Source organism: Oncorhynchus nerka, linkage group LG3, assembly GCF_034236695.1.
Source record: "Oncorhynchus nerka isolate Pitt River linkage group LG3, Oner_Uvic_2.0, whole genome shotgun sequence".
Classification (NCBI taxonomy): domain Eukaryota; kingdom Metazoa; phylum Chordata; class Actinopteri; order Salmoniformes; family Salmonidae; genus Oncorhynchus; species Oncorhynchus nerka.
The window spans coordinates 61,328,909-61,356,613 of NC_088398.1; the positions used below are offsets into that span (position 1 = coordinate 61,328,909).

Below are 27,705 nucleotides of genomic sequence, written 5' to 3' on the forward strand. Positions count from 1 at the left end.
AACTTGATTGGCCTGCACAAAGCCCTAACCTCAACCCAATGGAAAACCTTTGGGATGAAGTGGAACGCTGACAGCGAGCCAGGCCTAATCGGCCAACATCAACGCATGAACTCACTAATTCTCTTGTGGCTGAATGGAAGCAAGTCCCCGCAGCAATGTTCCAACATCTTGTGGAAAGCCTTCCCAGAAGAGTGGAGGTTGTTATAGCATCAAAGGGGGGACCAACTCTATATTAATGCCCATGATTTTGGATTGACTTTTGGAATGACTTTTGGGTCATCTAGTGATATCGCTAAAAGCAGCTCAACATTACAAAATAAAAGAGAGGAACAGGACCGTTACTAAACAATTCAAACCTCACTAGAACCCATCACTAACCACCTGTACCCCACCTCTGTGACTCCCAGGTCATGTGACAAGGGTGACAGCCCTGTAAGTGCTTCATGAGGTCAGCAGGCCACCTGCCTCTGTGTTTTTGGAATAGAAGTCTATTGGAGGTGTTTAGCCCTGACCTCTGGCTCTACCCTCTATTACACTGACAGGCACACAGTGTGACAGCTGTAGAGTGACCATGGATCATCTAACACCAAGCTCCCAGAATCAAATGACCTGCTGAGGAAAATGGTTTTAAATCAGCTCAACAACAACACAATAGCTGCCCTTCAGTCTAGACACATCAATCAACAATATGACTCTGACCTCTGTATGCACTTTGACCTCCACATACCCTTTGTCCTTGGGCAGTTCATCTTACTCAAAAGTGTTTGTCACGATTGTCGTATGAGTGAGACCAAGGCGCAGCGTGGTATTCGTACATTCTCTTTTAATGAATGAAACACTTAACAAACACGACAAACTAAAAGCTATACAAATTAGTGCAGACAGGCAACTAAACATAGTCAAGATCCCACCACACAAATGTGGGAAATGGCTACCTAAATACAATCAGAGACAACAATAAACACCTGTCTCTGATTGGGAACCATATCAGGCCAACATAGACATGCAAAAACCCATAGACATACAAAAACTAGAGTACCCATCCTAGTCACACCCTGACCTAAACAAAATATATAGAAAAACAGAGATATCTAAATTCAGTGCGTGACAGTGTTGCATTAAAATAAGAAGTATTTGCAAGGAATAGATGGTATATTGTCACTCCCAGCCCTGTCTCCTCAACCAACAAAATCCACAAAAGTGTCTAATGTCTAAAAATTAAAAACACAACCGTACCAAGTATAGAGAAGAACCCCCCCCCCTCCTTCTCTCCCCGACTCACTCACTCTGTCACCCCACCTCACTTCTCCCTTTCCTTTCCCCCTCTCCACCTCTTTCCTCCCTCCCCTCCTCTGACGTTTCTACCAGTCTAATTAATAAGTGGGAAGAACAGAAGCTCTTTATTAGCAGACTATGGAAAGTTGGGGAAAGAAGATGCTAATTTGAGCCAATTATTTCAGTGATAATAAGTAGTTTTGTACTTATCTAAACACTACCTACCAACAGGAGAACCGTAATCACATCCTAATGGTTAGTTATACAGACTCATTATCCTTTTAATGACATGTTTTAATTCAATCTAAAAGACAACACATTTTAATCTATTTCTCCCTCAAGGTTTCACAGTAATAATAATGTAATTAAAACAAATTGATTTTGATGAGGTATTATATTGCCTAATATGCTTCATGTTGTATTGTTTTGCTGTGAATTCTGAAAGGATCCCAACACACCCACCCATCTACAACTCTCTCCGTTTGTGTCAGCCAGATTGTACATACAGGTGTCAAAATACCAAATATTATTTCACAACTAGAATTACACCAGTGATACAAATGGACTGACATGTCTTTGCACTTAACCCATCTAAATGTATTAAATGAAATAAAGAGATAGTCATTAAGCATAAAAGCTGTGACACACTTCTAGATCATGCATTGGAGTTTTCCTACACCGCCACAGTCAGGTATGAAAATGCTTTATATCCTGGCCAGTTGTTTAGTGGGTGATCATTACAACATGTTGGGGAATAATCAGAATTAGTTGGTAACATAGGTAAGATGTTTTATATTCATCATATGTTTGTAAGTTACTTCTCATCAGAATGTTATTTTTGTATAATACTGTGGCGAGGTTGCAGTATCTGTTCTATGTCAAGACTAAGTTGCTTGGGCCGGAGAGAGGGGAGAGGTCAAGCGTGTATCTCTTGGCTCCACAATGTCTGTGTGCCAGTCAGTGTGTCTCTGTGATCTTGTCAAGATAGGATGGATTTGATATATGCCTGTTGATATGGAGGATTGGTTTATGGTTCTGAGTTTGAGAAAAGAGCATAGTTTAGGAGACAAAGCTGAACGATAAATTATGCCCAATGCTGTCTGGATATGTGTGTCTCTGCTATAAAGGATCTCAGTTGCAATGTGTAAGGGACTCTCAGAGAATTCATGGATAGTCACTGAATTGATCTGAGAGTCACAGGCTCGTGATAGAGCTCATATAATTAAAGATGGACCTTGTGATAACTAACTCTGACTTGTGTTGTGGTTTGCTCTCATGATTTGGTAAATAGAGGAAATTTCCACGACAAACACCCGAACAGGTACAGTAGCTACAGTGCCTTCAGAAAGTATTCATACCCCTTATTCCACAATTGGTTGTGTTACAGCCTGAATTCAAAAGGTATTCAATACATTTTGTTCCTCACAATGAGAAAGTGAAAACGTGTTTTTAAGACTTTTTTTCACATTCATTGAAAATCTAAAACAGAAATATCTCATTTACATACAGTACCAGTCCAAAGTTTGGACACACCTACTCATTCCAGGGTTTTTCTTTATTTGTATTATTTTCTACATTGTAGAATAACTATGAATCATCAAAACTATGAAATAACACATACTGTATGGAATCATGTAGTAACCCAAAAAGTGTTAAACATATCCAAATATATATTTTTCAAAGTAGCCACCCTTTGCCTTGATGACAGCTTTGCACACTCTTGGCATTCTCTCAACCAGCTTCATGAGGTAGTCACCTGGAATGCATTTCAATTATCAGGTGTGCCTTGTTAAAAGTTCATTTGTGGAATTTCGTTCCTTCTTAAATGTGTTTGAGACAATCAGTTGTGTTGTGACAAGGTAGGGGTGGTATACAGAAGACAGTCATATTTGGTAAAAAAACAAGTCCATATTATGGCAAAGAACAACTCAAATAAGCAAAGAGAAATGACAGTCCATCATTACCTTAAGACATGAAGGTCAGTCAATATGGAATATTTCAAGAACTTTGAAAGTTTCTTCAAGTGCAGTTGTAAAAAAGATCAAACGCTATGATGAAACTGGCTCTCATGAGGACCGCCAGAAGAAAGGAAGACCCAGAGTTACCTCTGCTGCAGAGGATAAGTTCATTAGACAGCCTCAGAAATTGCATCCCAAATAAATGCTTCACAGAGTTCAAGTAACAGACACATCTCAACATCAACTGTTCAGGGGAGACTACATGAATCAGGCCTTCATGGTCGATTGCTGCAAAGAAACAACTACTAAAGGACACCAATAAGAAGAAGAGACTTGCTTGGGCCAAGAAACACGAGCAATGGACATTAGACCAGTGGAAAAGTGTCCTTTGGTCTGATGAGTCCAAATGTGAGATATTTGGATGAAGCAAAGCATTTCTCTACAACCGCAATAACATCTGATAAACACGCGTATGTGACAAATAACACTTGATTCGATTTGACTGGGTGTATTGATACACCATCCAAAGTGTAATGAATAACTTCATCATGCTCAAAGGGATATTCAATGTCTGCTTTTTCATTTTTACCCATCTACTGTACCAATAGGTGCCCTTCTTTGCGAGGCATTGGAAAAAACTCTCTGGTCTTTGTGGTTGAAAAGGTGTTTTAAATTCACTGCTCGACTGTAGGAACTTATAGATAATTGTATGTGTGGGGAACAGAGATGAGGTAGTCATTCAAAAATCATGTTAAACACTATTATTGCACAAAGAGTCCATGCAACTAATTATATTACTTGTTAAGTACATTTTTACTCCTGAACTTATTTAGGCTTGCCATAACAAAGGGTTTGAATACTTATTGACTCAAGATATTACAGCGTTTGATTTTTTAAAATAAAAAACGTGTAAAATCTGAATTTAATCAATTTTCAATTCAAGCTGTAACACAACAAAATGTGGTAAGAAGTCAAAAGGGGTCTGAATACTTTCTGAAGGTACTGTAAATGTAGGTGTAACCTTATCAGTAGACTCCTGTATCAGCAACCTACTTCACAAGGCCTCCTCATCCCACAAAGGTATCTCTTTAAAGACTTACATAAACTCCCTCTCTCCAGCTTAGAGAAACTAAAGGAGCTTGAGAGACTTAGTCTCTGTAAGGCCAGAGATAGACACCCTGGGGTGGTCTTAGAATAGGACTCTCTACAGAGACATCAGTGTATGTGTGTGTGTGTGACTGGTTACACATTGATGGGGGATAGTGTGACAGGGACCGAATGATGCTGAGGCCTGTGGTATAAGTGAGTGTGTGTGTATGTGTGTTTCATCCTGTCTGTCCTCTGGGTGGTACCCCTGCCATCTCTCAGTCACCCCAAAGCTGATTTGAAGGAAGCATCAGGTCCCAGTGGCCCCTGCACAGCCCTCTATGGGGCCCCTGTCTCTCATAGTGCAGCCCTTCCCCACACAGAGCTTTGCTCTAAGAGGTCCTGTGTGGCCCTCCACACTCAACCCTGACACCTCAGAGACTCAGTTCAGTATCTCAACACTGTGACTGGACCCAGTCGGGGGGAATGTTCACTTGAAACTTCAAACAAGCTACGTTTATTTCCCTGTTTCTGGGTGATAAAACTTGATTTTGTCAGGCCGGGAGCTGTGTTTGGGAGTGGACTGCTCAGAGCTCTTTTCAGCTGAGAGAGGGGAGACAGAGAAAAATTGCATCTGTAATGGAGTGTGTAGTTCCAGGAAATTGGGCTGTGTAGCTGTGTTATGAGACATAACCCTCAACAAGGGCCTGAGCACGGCCGGGTTTTGTGTCAACCTTGAGGCAGACAGACTATAACATGGATCCAATTAGCTATCAAAACACAGGCTGATTCAATACCTGTTGGATCTGTGAAAACACCTAATGCTCTGGCTAAAATCAACACAACGATGATGAAACCAAAGCGATGGTGTGATGTGTCCACTGGCCGAGGGAGGGAGATCGATAGAGAGGGAGAGGTAGAGACCTAGGGAATGAGAGCGAGAGAGAGAGAGAGCGAGAGAGAGAGAGAGGGAGAGGTAGAGACCTAGGGAATGAGAGCGAGAGAGAGGGAGAGGTAGAGACCTAGGGAGTGAGAGCGAGAGAGAGAGAGAGAGAGAGAGGGAGAGGTAGAGACCTAGGGAGTGAGAGCGAGAGAGAGGTAGAGCCCTAGGGAGTGAGAGCGAGAGAGAGAGAGCGAGAGGTAGAGACCTAGGGAGTGAGAGCGAGAGAGAGAGAGAGGGAGAGGTAGAGACCTAGGGAGTGAGAGCGAGAAAGAGAGAGAGAGAGAGAGGTAGAGACCTAGGGAGTGAGAGAGGGAGAGACCTAGGGAGTGAGAGCGAGAGAGAGAGAGAGAGAGAGGGAGAGGTAGAGACCTAGGGAGTGAGAGCGAGAGAGAGGGAGAGACCTAGGGAGTGAGAGCGAGAGAGCGAGAGAAAGATGGCAGGTAAAGGGGAAGCCAGGGAGGCAGGGGGTGGATGTCAAATCCCATCAAAGAGATCCAAGAACTATGTGGGTATTCAGCGGTCTGCTGTGTGTGTGTGTGTGTGTGTGTGTGTGTGTGTGTGTGTGTGTGTGTGTGTGTGTGTGTGTGTGTGTGATAAACGGTGACAGCGCTAAAGACAGGACCCCTGCGGACACAGTAACCTGTGAGGGATGAATCTAAAAGACCTTGTGCCAGACAGACCAGAGAAAGAGAAAGAGGGAGAGAAAATATGAGAGAGAAAGAGGAAAGGAGAGTGATTTGTTTACAGCAGGAAACGGTGTGAAGAGAGATTACTATAGAGAGCCTATACACTGAGGTGGAACAGTCAAATAATACCCGAAACAGAAAATATGAAGGAATCCATCCTCCTTCTGAACCATCTCTGTGCCCTGAACCATCACAATCATATCAGTCCATCTCAGTCCATATACAGTCTGAAAAATACAAAAAGAGTTAAAAAAACGAAGAAAGAGGCCACTCTGGCTAGTGCCTTCGGAAAGTATTCATCAGTCTACACATAATACCCCATAATTGCAGATTAAAAAAAAGGTTTTTAGACATTTTTGCTAATTTATAAAAAATGTAAAACTCATATATTACATTTAAATAAATATTCAGACCCTTTACTCAGTACTTTATTGAAGCATCTTTGGCAGTGATTTCAGCTGCGTGTCTTCTTCGGGTATGAAGCCACAATCTTAGCGCACCTGTATTTGGGGACTTTCTCCCATTCTTCTCTGCAGATCCTGTCAAGCTCTGCCAGGTTGGATGGGGAGTGTTGCTGCACGTCTATTTTCAGGTCTCTTCAGGTCTCGATCAGGTTCGTCCGGGCTCTGGCTGGGTCACTCAAGGACATTCAGAGACTTGTCCCGAAGCCACTCCTGTATTGTCTTGGCTATGTGCTTAGGGACGTTGTCCTGTTGGAAGGTGAACCTTCGCCCCCAGTCTGATGTCCTGAGTGCTCTGGAGCAGGTTTTCACCAAGGATCTCTTCGTATTTTGCTCTGAAAAATATCCCAACAGCATGATACTGCCACCACCATGCTTCACCATAGGGATGGTGCCAGGTTTCCTCCAGATGTGACGTTTGGCATTCAGGCCAAAGAGTTAAATCTTGGTTTCATCAGACCAGAGAATCTTGTTTCTCATGGTCTGAGAGTCTTTAGGTGCCTTTGGCAAACTCCAAGCGGGCTGTCATGTGCCAGTTACTGAGGAGTGGCTTCCGTCTGGCCACTCTACCATAAAGGCCTGATTGGTGGAGTGCTGCAGAGATGCTTGTCCTACTGGAAGGTTCTCCCATCTCCACAGAGGAACTCTAGAACTCTGTCAGAGTGACCATCGGGTTCTTGGTCACCTCCCTGACCAAGGCCCTTCTCCCTGATTGCTCAGTTTGGCCGGGCGGACAGCTCTAGGAAGAGTCTTGGTGGTTCCAAACTGCTTCCATTTAAGAATGATGGAGGCCACTGTGTTCTTGGGGACCTTCAATAATGCAGAATTTTTTTGGTGCCCTTCCTCTGATCTGTGCCTCGACACAATCCTGTCTCAGAGCTCCAAAGACAATTCCTTCAACCTCATTGCTTGGTTTTGGCTCTGACATGCACTGTCAACTGTGAGACCTTATATAGACAGGTGTGTGCCTTTCCAAATCATGTCCAATCAATTAAATTTACCACAGGTGGACTCCAATCAAGTTGTAGAAACATCTCAAGGGTGATCAATGGAAACAGGATGCAACTGAGCTCAATTTTGAGTTTCATAGCAAAGGGTCTGAATACTTATATTTATTATTATTTATTTCTGTTTTTTCTATTTAATACATTTGCAAAAATATCAAAAAATCTGATTTTGCTTTGTCATTATGGGGTAGTGTGGGTAGATAGCTGAAGATGTTTTGTTTATTTAATCGATTTTAGAATAAGGCTGTAAAGTAACAAAATATGGAAAAAGTCAAGGGGTCTGAATACTTTCCAAAGGCACTGTAAGTCTCTAAGGTCTTAGTAAATGTTGAAGAATGTTTAGTTCATCTCTTATGTATGGTTAAATTGTTTTCTCCCTCTCAAATTAAGCAAAATGATACTCTTAGGTTATGCATTTTATGTGTCCAAAAGCAGAGAAAAGATCAGGCCCTAAAGCAAGTCTTAACATACATAATTGAAAACTTCATTTCGTGAAGACTGGAGTATTGATTTCTTTGTGAGATTAAGCCCCATTCCAGCCCCTCAATGAAGAGAGTCAGTCCTTTAAAGCCTTCTTCCAGCCTACTGCCCCAGGGATGAACTACTGCTTTTAAAGACACTGTAGTGTAGGTCTGACTGGGGCTCAGTGGGACTAGAGGGAACTACTATAGGTCTGACTGGGGCTCAGTGGGACTAGAGAGAACTACTGTAGGTCTGACTGGGGCTCAGTGGGGCTAGAGAGAACTACTGTAGGTCTGACTGGGACTAGAGAGAACTACTGTAGGTCTGACTGGGACTAGAGAGAACTACTGTAGGTCTGACTGGGACTAGAGAGAACTACTATAGGTCTGACTGGGACTAGAGAGAACTACTGTAGGTCTGACTGGGACTAGAGAGAACTACTGTAGGTCTGACTGGGACTAGAGAGAACTACTGTAGGTCTGACTGTGGCTCAGTGGGACTAGAGAGAACTACTATAGGTCTGACTGGGACTAGAGAGAACTACTGTAGGTCTGACTGTGGCTCAGTGGGACTAGAGAGAACTACTATAGGTCTGACTGGGACTAGAGAGAACTACTGTAGGTCTGACTGTGGCTCAGTGGGACTAGAGAGAACTACTATAGGTCTGACTGGGACTAGAGAGAACTACTGTAGGTCTGACTGGGACTAGAGAGAACTACTGTAGGTCTGACTGGGACTAGAGAGAACTACTGTAGGTCTGACTGGGACTAGAGAGAACTACTGTAGGTCTGACTGGGACTAGAGAGAACTACTGTAGGTCTGACTGTGGCTCAGTGGGACTAGAGAGAACTACTATAGGTCTGACTGGGACTCGAGATAACTACTATAGGTCTGACTGGGACTAGAGAGAACTACTGTAGGTCTGACAGGGGCTCAGTGGGACTAGAGAGAACTACTGTAGGTCTGACTGGGACTAGAGAGAACTACTGTAGGTCTGACTGGGGCTCAGTGGGACTAGAGAGAACTACTGTAGGTCTGACTGGGACTAGAGAGAACTACTGTAGGTCTGACTGTGGCTCAGTGGGACTCGAGATAACTACTGTAGGTCTGACTGGGACTAGAGATAATTACTGTAGGTCTGACTGGGACTAGAGATAACTACTGTAGGTCTGACTGGGACTCGAGATAATTACTGTAGGTCTGACTGGGACTAGAGATAACTACTGTAGGTCTGACTGGGACTAGAGAGAACTACTGTAGGTCTGACTGGGACTAGAGAGAACTACTGTAGGTCTGACTGGGACTCGAGATAACTACTGTAGGTCTGACTGGGGCTCAGTGGGACTAGATAGAACTACTATAGGTCTGACTGGGACTCGAGAGAACTACTGTAGGTCTGACTGGGACTAGAGAGAGCTACTGTAGGTCTGACTGGGACTAGAGAGAACTACTGTAGGTCTGACTGGGACTAGAGAGAACTACTGTAGGTCTGACTGGGACTAGAGAGAACTACTGTAGGTCTGACTGGGACTAGAGAGAACTACTGTCGGTCTGACTGGGACTAGAGAGAACTACTGTAGGTCTGACTGGGACTAGAGAGAACTACTATAGGTCTGACTGGGACTAGAGAGAACTACTGTAGGTCTGACTGGGACTCAGTGGGACTAGAGAGAACTACTATAGGTCTGACTGGGACTCGAGAGAACTACTGTAGGTCTGACTGGGACTAGAGAGCTACTGTAGGTCTGACTGGGACTAGAGAGAACTACTGTAGGTCTGACTGGGACTAGAGAGAACTACTGTAGGTCTGACTGGGACTAGAGAGAACTACTGTCGGTCTGACTGGGACTAGAGAGAACTACTGTAGGTCTGACTGGGACTAGAGAGAACTACTATAGGTCTGACTGGGACTAGAGATAACTACTATAGGTCTGCCTGGGGCTCAGTGGGACTAGATAGAACTACTATAGGTCTGACTGGGACTCGAGAGAACTACTGTAGGTCTGACTGGGACAAGAGAGAACAACTGTAGGTCTGACTGGGACTAGAGAGAACTACTATAGGTCTGACTGGGACTAGAGATAACTACTATAAGTCTGACTGGGACTAGAGAGAACTACTGTAGGTCTGACTGGGACTAGAGAGAACTACTATAGGTCTGACTGGGACTCGAGATAACTACTATAGGTCTGACTTGGACTAGAGAGAACTACTATAGGTCTGACTGGGACTCGAGATAACTACTAGGTCTGACTGGGACTCGAGATAACTACTATAGGTCTGACTGGGACTAGAGATAACTACTATAAGTCTGACTGGGACTAGAGAGAACTACTGTAGGTCTGACTGGGACTAGAGAGAACTACTATAGGTCTGACTGGGACTAGAGAGAACTACTATAGGTCTGACTGGGACTAGAGAGAACTACTATAGGTCTGACTGGGACTTGAGATAACTACTAACAGGGCTCCGGGCAGCCGAGCGGAAATGGAGGAAAACTCGCCTCCCTGCGGACCTGGCATCCTTTCACTCCCTCCTCTCTACATTTTCCTCTTCTGTCTCTGCTGCTAAAGCCACTTTCTACCACTCTAAAGTCCAAGCATCTGCCTCTAACCCTAGGAAGCTCTTTGCCACCTTCTCCTCCCTCCTGAATCCTCCTCCCCCCCCCCCCCCTCTCTGCAGATGACTTCGTCAACCATTTTGAAAAGAAGGTCGACGACATCCGATCCTCGTTTGCTAAGTCAAACGACACCGCTGGTTCTGCTCACACTGCCCTACCCTGTGCTCTGACCTCTTTCTCCCTCTCTCTCCAGATGAAATCTCGCGTCTTGTGACGGCCGGCCGCCCAACAACCTGCCCGCTTGACCCTATTCCCTCCTCTCTTCTCCAGACCATTTCCGGAGACCTTCTCCCTTACCTCACCTCGCTCATCAACTCATCCCTGACCGCTGGCTACGTCCCTTCTGTCTTCAAGAGAGCGAGAGTTGCACCCCTTCTGAAAAAACCTACACTCGATCCCTCCGATGTCAACAACTACAGACCAGTATCCCTTCTTTCTTTTCTCTCCAAAACTCTTGAACGTGCCGTCCTTGGCCAGCTCTCCGCTATCTCTCTCAGAATGACCTTCTTGATCCAAATCAGTCAGGTTTCAAGACTAGTCATTCAACTGAGACTGCTCTTCTCTGTATCACGGAGGCCCTCCGCACTGCTAAAGCTAACTCTCTCTCCTCTGCTCTCATCCTTCTAGACCTATCGGCTGCCTTCGATACTGTGAACCATCAGATCCTCCTCTCCACCCTCTCCGAGTTGGGCATCTCCGGCGCGGCCCACGCTTGGATTGCGTCCCTACCTGACAGGTCGCTCCTACCAGGTGGCGTGGCGAGAATCTGTCTCCTCACCACGCGCTCTCACCACTGGCGTCCCCCAGGGCTCTGTTCTAGGCCCTCTCCTATTCTCGCTATACACCAAGTCACTTGGCTCTGTCATAACCTCACATGGTCTCTCCTATCATTGCTATGCAGACGACACACAATTAATCTTCTCCTTTCCCCCTTCTGATGACCAGGTGGCGAATCGCATCTCTGCATGTCTGGCAGACATATCAGTGTGGATGACGGATCACCACCTCAAGCTGAACCTCGGCAAGACGGAGCTGCTCTTCCTCCCGGGGAAGGACTGCCTGTTCCATGATCTCGCCATCACGGTTGACAACTCCATTGTGTCCTCCTCCCAGAGCGCTAAGAACCTTGGCGTGATCCTGGACAACACCCTGTCGTTCTCAACTAACATCAAGGCGGTGGCCCGTTCTTGTAGGTTCATGCTCTACAACATCCGCAGAGTACGACCCTGCCTCACACAGGAAGCAGCGCAGGTCCTAATCCAGGCACTTGTCATCTCCCGTCTGGATTACTGCAACTCGCTGTTGGCTGGGCTCCCTGCCTGTGCCATTAAACCCCTACAACTCATCCAGAACGCCGCAGCCCGTCTGGTGTTCAACCTTCCCAAGTTCTCTCACGTCACCCCGCTCCTCCGCTCTCTCCACTGGCTTCCAGTTGAAGCTCGCATCCGCTACAAGACCATGGTGCTTGCCTACGGAGCTGTGAGGGAACGGCACCTCAGTACCTCCAGGCTCTGATCAGGCCCTACACCCAAACAAGGGCACTGCGTTCATCCACCTTTGGCCTGCTCGCCTCCCTACCACTGAGGAAGTACAGTTCCCGCGCAGCCCAGTCAAAACTGTTCGCTGCTCTGGCCCCCCAATGGTGGAACAAACTCCCTCACGACGCCAGGACAGCGGAGTCAATCACCACCTTCCGGAGACACCTGAAACCCCACCTCTTTCAAGAATACCTAGGATAGGATAAAGTAATCCTTCTCACCCCCCCCCTTAAAAGATTTAGATGCACTATTGTAAAGTGGCTGTTCCACTGGATGTCTTAAGGTGAACGCACCAATTTGTAAGTCGCTCTGGATAAGAGCGTCTGCTAAATGACTTAAATGTAAATGTAAATGTACTATAGGTCTGACTTGGACTAGAGAGAACTACTATAGATCTGACTGGGACTCGAGATAACTACTGTAGGTCTGACTGGGGCTCAGTGGGACTAGATAGAACTACTATAGGTCTGACTGGGACTAGAGATAACTACTATAGGTCTGATTGGGGCTCAGTGGGACTAGATAGAACTACTATAGGTCTGACTGGGACTCGAGAGAACTACTGTAGGTCTGACTGGGACTAGAGAGAGCTACTGTAGGTCTGACTGGGACTAGAGAGAACTACTGTAGGTCTGACTGGGACTAGAGAGAACTACTGTAGGTCTGACTGGGACTAGAGAGAACTACTATAGGTCTGACTGGGACTAGAGAGAACTACTGTAGGTCTGACTGGGACTAGAGAGAACTACTATAGGTCTGACTGGGACTAGAGATAACTACTATAGGTCTGCCTGGGGCTCAGTGGGACTAGATAGAACTACTATAGGTCTGACTGGGACTCGAGAGAACTACTGTAGGTCTGACTGGGACAAGAGAGAACAACTGTAGGTCTGACTGGGACTAGAGAGAACTACTATAGGTCTGACTGGGACTAGAGATAACTACTATAAGTCTGACTGGGACTAGAGAGAACTACTGTAGGTCTGACTGGGACTAGAGAGAACTACTATAGGTCTGACTGGGACTAGAGAGAACTACTATAGGTCTGACTGGGACTAGAGAGAACTACTATAGGTCTGACTGGGACTCGAGATAACTACTATAGGTCTGACTTGGACTAGAGAGAACTACTATAGGTCTGACTGGGACTCGAGATAACTACTAGGTCTGACTGGGACTCGAGATAACTACTATAGGTCTGACTGGGACTAGAGAGAACTACTGTAGGTCTGACTGGGACTCGAGAGAACTACTAGGTCTGACTGGGACTCGAGATAACTACTGTAGGTCTGACTGGGACTAGAGAGAACTACTAGGTCTGACTGGGACTCGAGATAACTACTGTAGGTCTGACTGGGACAAGAGAGAACAACTGTAGGTCTGACTGGGACTAGAGAGAACTACTGTAGGTCTGACTGGGACTAGAGAGAACTACTATAGGTCTGACTGGGACTAGAGATAACTACTATAGGTCTGACTGGGGCTCAGTGGGACTAGAGAGAACTACTATAGGTCTGACTGGGACTAGAGAGAACTACTATAGGTCTGACTGGGACTAGAGAGAACTACTGTAGGTCTGACTGGGACTAGAGAGAACTACTATAGGTCTGACTGGGACTAGAGATAACTACTATAGGTCTGCCTGGGGCTCAGTGGGACTAGATAGAACTATTATAGGTCTGACTGGGACTCGAGAGAACTACTGTAGGTCTGACTGGGACAAGAGAGAACAACTGTAGGTCTGACTGGGACTAGAGAGAACTACTGTAGGTCTGACTGGGACTAGAGAGAACTACTATAGGTCTGACTGGGACTAGAGATAACTACTATCAGTCTGACTGGGACTAGAGAGAACTACTGTAGGTCTGACTGGGACTAGAGAGAACTACTGTAGGTCTGACTGGGGCTCAGTGGAACTAGAGAGAACTACTATAGGTCTGACTGGGACTAGAGAGAACTACTATAGGTCTGACTGGGACTCGAGATAACTACTATAGGTCTGACTTTGACTAGAGAGAACTACTATAGGTCTGACTGGGACTAGAGAGAACTACTAGGTCTGACTGGGACTCGAGATAACTACTATAGGTCTGACTGGGACTAGAGATAACTACTATAGGTCTGACTGGGACTAGAGAGAACTACTGTAGGTCTGACTGGGACTAGAGAGAACTACTATAGGTCTGACTGGGGCTCAGTGGGACTAGATAGAACTACTATAGGTCTGACTGGGACTCGAGAGAACTACTGTAGGTCTGACTGGGACAAGAGAGAACAACTGTAGGTCTGACTGGGACTAGAGAGAACTACTGTAGGTCTGACTGGGACTAGAGAGAACTACTATAGGTCTGACTGGGACTAGAGAGAACTACTATAGGTCTGACTGGGACTAGAGATAACTACTATAGGTCTGACTGGGGCTCAGTGGGACTAGATAGAACTACTATAGGTCTGACTGGGACTCGAGAGAACTACTGTAGGTCTGACTGGGACAAGAGAGAACAACTGTAGGTATGACTGGGACTAGAGAGAACTACTGTAGGTCTGACTGGGACTAGAGAGAACTACTATAGGTCTGACTGGGACTAGAGATAACTACTGTAAGTCTGACTGGGACTAGAGAGAACTACTGTAGGTCTGACTGGGACTAGAGAGAACTACTGTAGGTCTGACTGGGGCTCAGTGGAACTAGAGAGAACTACTATAGGTCTGACTGGGACTAGAGAGAACTACTATAGGTCTGACTGGGACTAGAGAGAACTACTATAGGTCTGACTGGGACTAGAGATAACTACTATAGGTCTGACTGGGACTAGAGAGAACTACTATAGGTCTGACTGGGACTAGAGATAACTAATATAGGTCTGACTGGGACTAGAGAGAACTACTATAGGTCTGACTGGGACTAGAGATAACTACTATAAGTCTGACAGGGACTAGAGAGAGCTAGTGTAGGTCTGACTGGGACTAGAGAGAACTACTGTAGGTCTGACTGGGACTAGAGAGAACTACTATAGGTCTGACTGGGACTAGAGATAACTACTATAGGTCTGACTGGGACTAGAGATAACTACTATAGGTCTGACTGGGGCTCAGTGGGACTAGAGAGAACTACTATAGGTCTGACTGGGACTAGAGAGAACTACTGTAGGTCTGACTGGGACTCGAGATAACTACTATAGGTCTGACTGGGACTAGAGATAACTACTATAGGTCTGACTGGGACTAGAGAGAACTACTGTAGGTCTGACTGGGACTAGAGAGAACTACTATAGGTCTGACTGGGGCTCAGTGGGACTAGATAGAACTACTATAGGTCTGACTGGGACTCGAGAGAACTACTGTAGGTCTGACTGGGACAAGAGAGAACAACTGTAGGTCTGACTGGGACTAGAGAGAACTACTGTAGGTCTGACTGGGACTAGAGAGAACTACTATAGGTCTGACTGGGACTAGAGAGAACTACTATAGGTCTGACTGGGACTAGAGATAACTACTATAGGTCTGACTGGGGCTCAGTGGGACTAGATAGAACTACTATAGGTCTGACTGGGACTCGAGAGAACTACTGTAGGTCTGACTGGGACAAGAGAGAACAACTGTAGGTATGACTGGGACTAGAGAGAACTACTGTAGGTCTGACTGGGACTAGAGAGAACTACTATAGGTCTGACTGGGACTAGAGATAACTACTGTAAGTCTGACTGGGACTAGAGAGAACTACTGTAGGTCTGACTGGGACTAGAGAGAACTACTGTAGGTCTGACTGGGGCTCAGTGGAACTAGAGAGAACTACTGTAGGTCTGACTGGGACTAGAGAGAACTACTATAGGTCTGACTGGGACTAGAGAGAACTACTATAGGTCTGACTGGGACTAGAGATAACTACTATAGGTCTGACTGGGACTAGAGAGAACTACTATAGGTCTGACTGGGACTAGAGATAACTAATATAGGTCTGACTGGGACTAGAGAGAACTACTATAGGTCTGACTGGGACTAGAGATAACTACTATAAGTCTGACAGGGACTAGAGAGAGCTAGTGTAGGTCTGACTGGGACTAGAGAGAACTACTGTAGGTCTGACTGGGACTAGAGAGAACTACTATAGGTCTGACTGGGACTAGAGATAACTACTATAGGTCTGACTGGGACTAGAGATAACTACTATAGGTCTGACTGGGGCTCAGTGGGACTAGAGAGAACTACTATAGGTCTGACTGGGACTAGAGAGAACTACTGTAGGTCTGACTGGGACTAGAGAGAACTACTATAGGTCTGACTGGGACTAGAGATAACTACTATAGGTCTGCCTGGGGCTCAGTGGGACTAGATAGAACTACTATAGGTCTGACTGGGACTTGAGAGAACTACTGTATGTCTGACTGGGACAAGAGAGAACAACTGTAGGTCTGACTGGGACTAGAGAGAACTACTGTAGGTCTGACTGGGACTAGAGAGAACTACTATAAGTCTGACTGGGACTAGAGAGAACTACTGTAGGTCTGACTGGGGCTCAGTGGAACTAGAGAGAACTACTATAGGTCTGACTGGGACTCGAGATAACTACTATAGGTCTGACTTGGACTAGAGAGAACTACTGTAGGTCTGACTGGGACTAGAGAGAACTACTAGGTCTGACTGGGACTCGAGATAACTACTATAGGTCTGACTGGGACTAGAGAGAACTACTATAGGTCTGACTGGGACTAGAGAGAACTACTATAGGTCTGACTGGGACTAGAGAGAACTACTATAGGTCTGACTGGGACTAGAGATAACTACTATAGGTCTGACTGGGACTAGAGAGAACTACTGTAGGTCTGACTGGGGCTCAGTGGAACTAGAGAGAACTACTATAGGTCTGACTGGGACTAGAGAGAACTACTATAGGTCTGACTGGGACTCGAGATAACTACTATAGGTCTGACTTGGACTAGAGAGAACTACTATAGGTCTGACTGGGACTAGAGAGAACTACTAGGTCTGACTGGGACTCGAGATAACTACTATAGGTCTGACTGGGACTAGAGAGAACTACTGTAGGTCTGACTGGGACTAGAGAGAACTACTAGGTCTGACTGGGACTCGAGATAACTACTGTAGGTCTGACTGGGACTAGAGATAACTACTATAGGTCTGACTGGGACTACAGAGAACTACTGTAGGTCTGACTGGGACTAGAGAGAACTACTATAGGTCTGACTGGGGCTCAGTGGGACTAGATAGAACTACTATAGGTCTGACTGGGACTCGAGAGAACTACTGTAGGTCTGACTGGGACAAGAGAGAACAACTGTAGGTCTGACTGGGACTAGAGAGAACTACTGTAGGTCTGACTGGGACTAGAGAGAACTACTATAGGTCTGACTGGGACTAGAGATAACTACTATAGTTCTGACTGGGACTAGAGATAACTACTATAGGTCTGACTGGGGCTCAGTGGGACTAGATAGAACTACTATAGGTCTGACTGGGACTCGAGAGAACTACTGTAGGTCTGACTGGGACAAGAGAGAACAACTGTAGGTCTGACTGGGACTAGAGATAACTACTGTAGGTCTGACTGGGACTAGAGAGAACTACTATAGGTCTGACTGGGACTAGAGATAACTACTGTAAGTCTGACTGGGACTAGAGAGAACTACTGTAGGTCTGACTGGGACTAGAGAGAACTACTGTAGGTCTGACTCAGTGGAACTAGAGAGAACTACTATAGGTCTGACTGGGACTAGAGAACTACTATAGGTCTGACTGGGACTAGAGAGAACTACTATAGGTCTGACTGGGACTAGAGATAACTACTATAGGTCTGACTGGGACTAGAGAGAACTACTATAGGTCTGACTGGGACTAGAGAGAACTACTATAGGTCTGACTGGGACTAGAGATAACTAATATAGGTCTGACTGGGACTAGAGAGAACTACTATAGGTCTGACTGGGACTAGAGATAACTACTATAAGTCTGACAGGGACTAGAGAGAGCTACTGTAGGTCTGACTGGGACTAGAGAGAACTACTGTAGGTCTGACTGGGACTAGAGAGAACTACTATAGGTCTGACTGGGACTAGAGATAACTACTATAGGTCTGACTGGGACTAGAGATAACTACTATAGGTCTGACTGGGGCTCAGTGGGACTAGAGAGAACTACTATAGGTCTGACTGGGACTAGAGAGAACTACTGTAGGTCTGACTGGGACTAGAGAGAACTACTATAGGTCTGACTGGGACTAGAGATAACTACTATAGGTCTGCCTGGGGCTCAGTGGGACTAGATAGAACTACTATAGGTCTGACTGGGACTTGAGAGAACTACTGTAGGTCTGACTGGGACAAGAGAGAACAACTGTAGGTCTGACTGGGACTAGAGAGAACTACTGTAGGTCTGACTGGGACTAGAGAGAACTACTATAGGTCTGACTGGGACTAGAGATAACTACTATAAGTCTGACTGGGACTAGAGAGAACTACTAGGTCTGACTGGGACTCGAGATAACTACTGTAGGTCTGACTGGGACTAGAGATAACTACTATAGGTCTGACTGGGACTACAGAGAACTACTGTAGGTCTGACTGGGACTAGAGATAACTACTGTAGGTCTGACTGGGACTAGAGATAACTACTATAGTTCTGACTGGGACTAGAGATAACTACTATAGGTCTGACAGTGGGACTAGAGAGAACTACTATAGGTCTGACTGGGACAAGAGAGAACTACTGTAGGTCTGACTGGGACAAGAGAGAACAACTGTAGGTCTGACTGGGACTAGAGAGAACTACTGTAGGTCTGACTGGGACTAGAGAGAACTACTATAGGTCTGACTGGGACTAGAGATAACTACTGTAAGTCTGACTGGGACTAGAACTACTGTAGGTCTGACTGGGACTAGAGAGAACTACTGTAGGTCTGACTGGGGCTCAGTGGAACTAGAGAGAACTACTATAGGTCTGACTGGGACTAGAGAGAACTACTATAGGTCTGACTGGGACTAGAGAGAACTACTATAGGTCTGACTGGGACTAGAGATAACTACTATAGGTCTGACTGGGACTAGAGAACTACTATAGGTCTGACTGGGACTAGAGAGAACTACTATAGGTCTGACTGGGACTAGAGATAACTAATATAGGTCTGACTGGGACTAGAGAGAACTACTATAGGTCTGACTGGGACTAGAGATAACTACTATAAGTCTGACAGGGACTAGAGAGAGCTACTGTAGGTCTGACTGGGACTAGAGAGAACTACTGTAGGTCTGACTGGGACTAGAGAGAACTACTATAGGTCTGACTGGGACTAGAGATAACTACTATAGGTCTGACTGGGACTAGAGATAACTACTATAGGTCTGACTGGGGCTCAGTGGGACTAGAGAGAACTACTATAGGTCTGACTGGGACTTGAGAGAACTACTGTAGGTCTGACTGGGACAAGAGAGAACAACTGTAGGTCTGACTGGGACTAGAGAGAACTACTGTAGGTCTGACTGGGACTAGAGAGAACTACTATAGGTCTGACTGGGACTAGAGATAACTACTATAAGTCTGACTGGGACTAGAGAGAACTACTGTAGGTCTGACTGGGGCTCAGTGGAACTAGAGAGAACTACTATAGGTCTGACTGGGACTAGAGAGAACTACTATAGGTCTGACTGGGACTCGAGATAACTACTATAGGTCTGACTTGGACTAGAGAGAACTACTATAGGTCTGACTGGGACTAGAGAGAACTACTAGGTCTGACTGGGACTCGAGATAACTACTAGGTCTGACTGGGACTAGAGAGAACTACTATAGGTCTGACTGGGACTAGAGATAACTACTATAGGTCTGCCTGGGGCTCAGTGGGACTAGATAGAACTACTATAGGTCTGACTGGGACTTGAGAGAACTACTGTAGGTCTGACTGGGACAAGAGAGAACAACTGTAGGTCTGACTGGGACTAGAGAGAACTACTGTAGGTCTGACTGGGACTAGAGAGAACTACTATAGGTCTGACTGGGACTAGAGATAACTACTATAAGTCTGACTGGGACTAGAGAGAACTACTGTAGGTCTGACTGGGGCTCAGTGGAACTAGAGAGAACTACTATAGGTCTGACTGGGACTAGAGAGAACTACTATAGGTCTGACTGGGACTCGAGATAACTACTATAGGTCTGACTTGGACTAGAGAGAACTACTATAGGTCTGACTGGGACTAGAGAAAACTACTAGGTCTGACTGGGAATAGAGAGAACTACTGTAGGCCTGACTGGGACTAGAGAGAACTACTGTAGGTCTGACTGGGACTAGAGAGAACTACTGTAGGCCTGACTGGGAATAGAGAGAACTACTGTAGGCCTGACTGGGACTAGAGAGAACTACTGTAGGCCTGACTGGGAATAGAGAGAACTACTGTAGGCCTGACTGGGACTAGAGAGAACTACTGTAGGTCTGACTGGGACTAGAGATAACTACTGTAAGTCTGACTGGGACTAGAGAGAACTACTGTAGGTCTGACTGGGACTAGAGAGAACTACTGTAGGTCTGACTGGGCTCAGTGGGACTAGATAGAACTACTATAGGTCTGACTGAGAACTACTGTAGGTCTGACTGGGACAAGAGAGAACAACTGTAGGTCTGACTAGAGAGAACAACTGTAGGTCTGACTGGGACTAGAGAGAACTACTATAGGTCTGACTGGGACTAGAGAGAACTACTATAGGTCTGACTGGGACTAGAGATAACTACTATAGGTCTGACTGGGACTAGAGAGAACTACTGTAGGTCTGACTGGGGCTCAGTGGAACTAGAGAGAACTACTATAGGTCTGACTGGGACTAGAGAGAACTACTATAGGTCTGACTGGGACTAGAGATAACTACTATAGGTCTGACTTGGACTAGAGAGAACTACTATAGGTCTGACTGGGACTAGAGAGAACTACTAGGTCTGACTGGGACTAGAGATAACTACTAGGTCTGACTGGGACTAGAGAGAACTACTATAGGTCTGACTGGGACTAGAGATAACTACTATAGGTCTGCCTGGGGCTCAGTGGGACTAGATAGAACTACTATAGGTCTGACTGGGACTTGAGAGAACTACTGTAGGTCTGACTGGGACAAGAGAGAACAACTGTAGGTCTGACTGGGACTAGAGAACTACTGTAGGTCTGACTGGGACTAGAGAGAACTACTATAGGTCTGACTGGGACTAGAGATAACTACTATAGGTCTGACTGGGACTAGAGAGAACTACTGTAGGTCTGACTGGGGCTGGGACTAGAGAGAACTACTATAGGTCTGACTGGGACTAGAGAGAACTACTATAGGTCTGACTGGGACTCGAGATAACTACTATAGGTCTGACTTGGACTAGAGAGAACTACTATAGGTCTGACTGGGACTAGAGAGAACTACTGTAGGTCTGACTGGAACAGTGGGACTAGAGAGAACTACTATAGGTCTGACTGGGACTAGAGAGAAAACTACTAGGTCTGACTGGGACTAGAGAGAACTACTATAGGTCTGACTGGGAATAGAGAGAACTACTGTAGGCCTGACTGGGACTAGAGAGAACTACTGTAGGTCTGACTGGGACTAGAGAGAACTACTGTAGGCCTGACTGGGAATAGAGAACTACTGTAGGCCTGACTGGGACTAGAGAGAACTACTGTAGGTCTGACTGGGACTAGAGATAACTACTGTAAGTCTGACTGGGACTAGAGAGAACTACTGTAGGTCTGACTGGGACTAGAGAGAACTACTGTAGGTCTGACTGGGGCTCAGTGGGAGATAGAACTACTATAGGTCTGACTGGAACTCAGTGGGAGAGAACTACTGTAGGTCTGACTGGGACAAGAGAGAACAACTGTAGGTCTGACTGGGACTAGAGAGAACTACTGTAGGTCTGACTGGGACTAGAGAGAACTACTATAGGTCTGACTGGGACTAGAGATAACTACTATAGGTCTGACTGGGACTAGAGAGAACTACTGTAGGTCTGACTGGGGCTCAGTGGAACTAGAGAGAACTACTATAGGTCTGACTGGGACTAGAGAGAACTACTATAGGTCTGACTGGGACTCGAGATAACTACTATAGGTCTGACTTGGACTAGAGAGAACTACTATAGGTCTGACTGGGACTAGAGAGAACTACTAGGTCTGACTGGGAGAGATCTACTATAGGTCTGACTGGGACTAGAGAGAACTACTGTAGGTCTGACTGGGACTAGAGAGAACTACTAGGTCTGACTGGGACTCGAGATAACTACTGTAGGTCTGACTGGGACTAGAGATAACTACTATAGGTCTGACTGGGACTAGAGAGAACTACTGTAGGTCTGACTGGGACTAGAGAGAACTACTATAGGTCTGACTGGGGCTCAGTGGGACTAGATAGAACTACTATAGGTCTGACTGGGACTCGAGAGAACTACTGTAGGTCTGACTGGGACAAGAGAGAACAACTGTAGGTCTGACTGGGACTAGAGAGAACTACTGTAGGTCTGACTGGGACTAGAGAGAACTACTATAGGTCTGACTGGGACTAGAGATAACTACTATAGTTCTGACTGGGACTAGAGATAACTACTATAGGTCTGACTGGGGCTCAGTGGGACTAGATAGAACTACTATAGGTCTGACTGGGACTAGAGAGAACTACTGTAGGTCTGACTGGGACAAGAGAGAACTGACTGGGACTGTAGGTCTGACTGGGACTAGAGAGAACTACTATAGGTCTGACTGGGACTAGAGATAACTACTATAAGTCTGACTGGGACTAGAGTAGGTCTGACTGGGACTAGAGAGAACTACTGTAGGTCTGACTCAGTGGAACTAGAGAGAACTACTATAGGTCTGACTGGGACTAGAGAGAACTACTATAGGTCTGACTGGGACTAGAGAGAACTACTATAGGTCTGACTGGGACTAGAGATAACTACTATAGGTCTGACTGGGACTAGAGAGAACTACTATAGGTCTGACTGGGACTAGAGAGAACTACTAGGTCTGACTGGGACTCGAGATAACTACTATAGGTCTGACTGGGACTAGAGAGAACTACTATAGGTCTGACTGGGACTAGAGAGAACTACTAGGTCTGACTGGGACTCGAGATAACTACTAGGTCTGACTGGGACTAGAGAGAACTACTATAGGTCTGACTGGGACTAGAGATAACTACTATAGGTCTGCCTGGGGCTCAGTGGGACTAGATAGAACTACTATAGGTCTGACTGGGACTTGAGAGAACTACTGTAGGTCTGACTGGGACAAGAGAGAACAACTGTAGGTCTGACTGGGACTAGAGAGAACTACTGTAGGTCTGACTGGGACTAGAGAGAACTACTATAGGTCTGACTGGGACTAGAGATAACTACTATAAGTCTGACTGGGACTAGAGAGAACTACTGTAGGTCTGACTGGGGCTCAGTGGAACTAGAGAGAACTACTATAGGTCTGACTGGGACTAGAGAGAACTACTATAGGTCTGACTGGGACTCGAGATAACTACTATAGGTCTGACTTGGACTAGAGAGAACTACTATAGGTCTGACTGGGAATAGAGAGAACTACTGTAGGTCTGACTGGAACAGTGGGACTAGAGAGAACTACTATAGGTCTGACTGGGACTAGAGAAAACTACTAGGTCTGACTGGGACTAGAGAGAACTACTATAGGTCTGACTGGGAATAGAGAGAACTACTGTAGGCCTGACTGGGACTAGAGAGAACTACTGTAGGTCTGACTGGGACTAGAGAGAACTACTGTAGGCCTGACTGGGAATAGAGAGAACTACTGTAGGCCTGACTGGGACTAGAGAGAACTACTGTAGGTCTGACTGGGACTAGAGATAACTACTGTAAGTCTGACTGGGACTAGAGAGAACTACTGTAGGTCTGACTGGGACTAGAGAGAACTACTGTAGGTCTGACTGGGGCTCAGTGGGACTAGATAGAACTACTATAGGTCTGACTGGAACTCGAGAGAACTACTGTAGGTCTGACTGGGACAAGAGAGAACAACTGTAGGTCTGACTGGGACTAGAGAGAACTACTGTAGGTCTGACTGGGACTAGAGAGAACTACTATAGGTCTGACTGGGACTAGAGATAACTACTATAGGTCTGACTGGGACTAGAGAGAACTACTGTAGGTCTGACTGGGGCTCAGTGGAACTAGAGAGAACTACTATAGGTCTGACTGGGACTAGAGAGAACTACTATAGGTCTGACTGGGACTCGAGATAACTACTATAGGTCTGACTTGGACTAGAGAGAACTACTATAGGTCTGACTGGGACTAGAGAGAACTACTAGGTCTGACTGGGACTCGAGATAACTACTATAGGTCTGACTGGGACTAGAGAGAACTACTGTAGGTCTGACTGGGACTAGAGAGAACTACTAGGTCTGACTGGGACTCGAGATAACTACTGTAGGTCTGACTGGGACTAGAGAGAACTACTGTAGGTCTGACTGGGACTAGAGAGAACTACTATAGGTCTGACTGGGGCTCAGTGGGACTAGATAGAACTACTATAGGTCTGACTGGGACTCGAGAGAACTACTGTAGGTCTGACTGGGACAAGAGAGAACAACTGTAGGTCTGACTGGGACTAGAGAGAACTACTGTAGGTCTGACTGGGACTAGAGAGAACTACTATAGGTCTGACTGGGACTAGAGATAACTACTATAGTTCTGACTGGGACTAGAGATAACTACTATAGGTCTGACTGGGGCTCAGTGGGACTAGATAGAACTACTATAGGTCTGACTGGGACTCGAGAGAACTACTGTAGGTCTGACTGGGACAAGAGAGAACAACTGTAGGTCTGACTGGGACTAGAGATAACTACTGTAGGTCTGACTGGGACTAGAGAGAACTACTATAGGTCTGACTGGGACTAGAGATAACTACTGTAAGTCTGACTGGGACTAGAGAGAACTACTGTAGGTCTGACTGGGACTAGAGAGAACTACTGTAGGTCTGACTGGGGTTCAGTGGAACTAGAGAGAACTACTATAGGTCTGACTGGGACTAGAGAGAACTACTATAGGTCTGACTGGGACTAGAGAGAACTACTATAGGTCTGACTGGGACTAGAGATAACTACTATAGGTCTGACTGGGACTAGAGAGAACTACTATAGGTCTGACTGGGACTAGAGAGAACTACTATAGGTCTGACTGGGACTAGAGATAACTAATATAGGTCTGACTGGGACTAGAGAGAACTACTATAGGTCTGACTGGGACTAGAGATAACTACTATAAGTCTGACAGGGACTAGAGCTACTGTAGGTCTGACTGGGACTAGAGAGAACTACTGTAGGTCTGACTGGGACTAGAGAGAACTACTATAGGTCTGACTGGGACTAGAGATAACTACTATAGGTCTGACTGGGACTAGAGATAACTACTATAGGTCTGACTCAGTGGGACTAGAGAGAACTACTATAGGTCTCTGGGACTAGAGAGAACTACTGTAGGTCTGACTGGGACTAGAGAGAACTACTATAGGTCTGACTGGGACTAGAGATAACTACTATAGGTCTGCCTGGGGCTCAGTGGGACTAGAGAGAACTACTATAGGTCTGACTGGGACTTACTAGAGAGAACTACTATAGGTCTGACTGGGACTAGAGAGAACTACTGTAGGTCTGACTGGGACTAGAGAGAACTACTGTAGGTCTGACTGAGAGAACTACTATAGGTCTGACTGGGACTAGAGATAACTACTATAAGTCTGACTGGGACTAGAGAGAACTGGGACTCGAGATAACTACTGTAGGTCTGACTGGGACTAGAGATAACTACTATAGGTCTGACTGGGACTAGAGGTCTGACTGGGAGAACTACTATAGGTCTGACTGGGACTAGAGAGAACTACTATAGGTCTGACTGGGACTAGAGAGAACTACTGTAGGTCTGACTGGGACTAGAGAGAACTACTGTAGGTCTGACTGGGACTAGAGAGAACTACTGTAGGTCTGACTGGGACTAGAGAGAACTACTATAGGTCTGACTGGGACTAGAGAGAACTACTATAGTTCTGACTGGGACTAGAGATAACTACTATAGGTCTGACTGGGGCTCAGTGGGACTAGATAGAACTACTATAGGTCTGACTGGGACTCGAGAGAACTACTGTAGGTCTGACTGGGACAAGAGAGAACAACTGTAGGTCTGACTGGGACTAGAGAGAACTACTATAGGTCTGACTGGGACTAGAGATAACTACTGTAAGTCTGACTGGGACTAGAGAGAACTACTGTAGGTCTGACTGGGACTAGAGAGAACTACTGTAGGTCTGACTGGGGTTCAGTGGAACTAGAGAGAACTACTATAGGTCTGACTGGGACTAGAGAGAACTACTATAGGTCTGACTGGGACTAGAGAGAACTACTATAGGTCTGACTGGGACTAGAGATAACTACTATAGGTCTGACTGGGACTAGAGAGAACTACTATAGGTCTGACTGGGACTAGAGAGAACTACTATAGGTCTGACTGGGACTAGAGAGAACTACTAGGTCTGACTGGGACTCGAGATAACTACTGTAGGTCTGACTTGGACTAGAGAGAACTACTATAGGTCTGACTGGGACTAGAGAGAACTACTAGGTCTGACTGGGACTCGAGATAACTACTAGGTCTGACTGGGACTAGAGAGAACTACTATAGGTCTGACTGGGACTAGAGATAACTACTATAGGTCTGCCTGGGGCTCAGTGGGACTAGATAGAACTACTATAGGTCTGACTGGGACTTGAGAGAACTACTGTAGGTCTGACTGGGACAAGAGAGAACAACTGTAGGTCTGACTGGGACTAGAGAGAACTACTGTAGGTCTGACTGGGACTAGAGAGAACTACTATAGGTCTGACTGGGACTAGAGATAACTACTATAAGTCTGACTGGGACTAGAGAGAACTACTGTAGGTCTGACTGGGGCTCAGTGGAACTAGAGAGAACTACTATAGGTCTGACTGGGACTAGAGAGAACTACTATAGGTCTGACTGGGACTCGAGATAACTACTATAGGTCTGACTTGGACTAGAGAGAACTACTATAGGTCTGACTGGGAATAGAGAGAACTACTGTAGGTCTGGAACTGGGACTAGAGAGATAGGTCTGACTGGGACTAGAGAAAACTACTAGGTCTGACTGGGACTAGAGAGAACTACTATAGGTCTGACTGGGACTAGAGAGAACTACTGTAGGCCTGACTGGGACTAGAGAGAACTACTGTAGGTCTGACTGGGACTAGAGAGAACTACTGTAGGCCTGACTGGGAATAGAGAGAACTACTGTAGGCCTGACTGGGACTAGAGAGAACTACTGTAGGTCTGACTGGGACTAGAGATAACTACTGTAAGTCTGACTGGGACTAGAGAGAACTACTGTAGGTCTGACTGGGACTAGAGAGAACTACTGTAGGTCTGACTGGGGCTCAGTGGGACTAGATAGAACTACTATAGGTCTGACTGGAACTCGAGAGAACTACTGTAGGTCTGACTGGGACAAGAGAGAACAACTGTAGGTCTGACTGGGACTAGAGAGAACTACTGTAGGTCTGACTGGGACTAGAGAGAACTACTATAGGTCTGACTGGGACTAGAGATAACTACTATAGGTCTGACTGGGACTAGAGAGAACTACTGTAGGT

The 27,705-nt window shown here is 45.9% G+C and overlaps 1 protein-coding gene across 1 annotated transcript in view; it reads right to left on the reverse strand.

The window, feature by feature from the left end:
- Positions 1 to 27,705, reverse strand: part of LOC115116502 (ephrin type-A receptor 6-like) — a 299,058-nt gene that overhangs the window by 178,498 nt on the left and 92,855 nt on the right. The gene's annotated exons all lie outside the window — the stretch shown is intronic.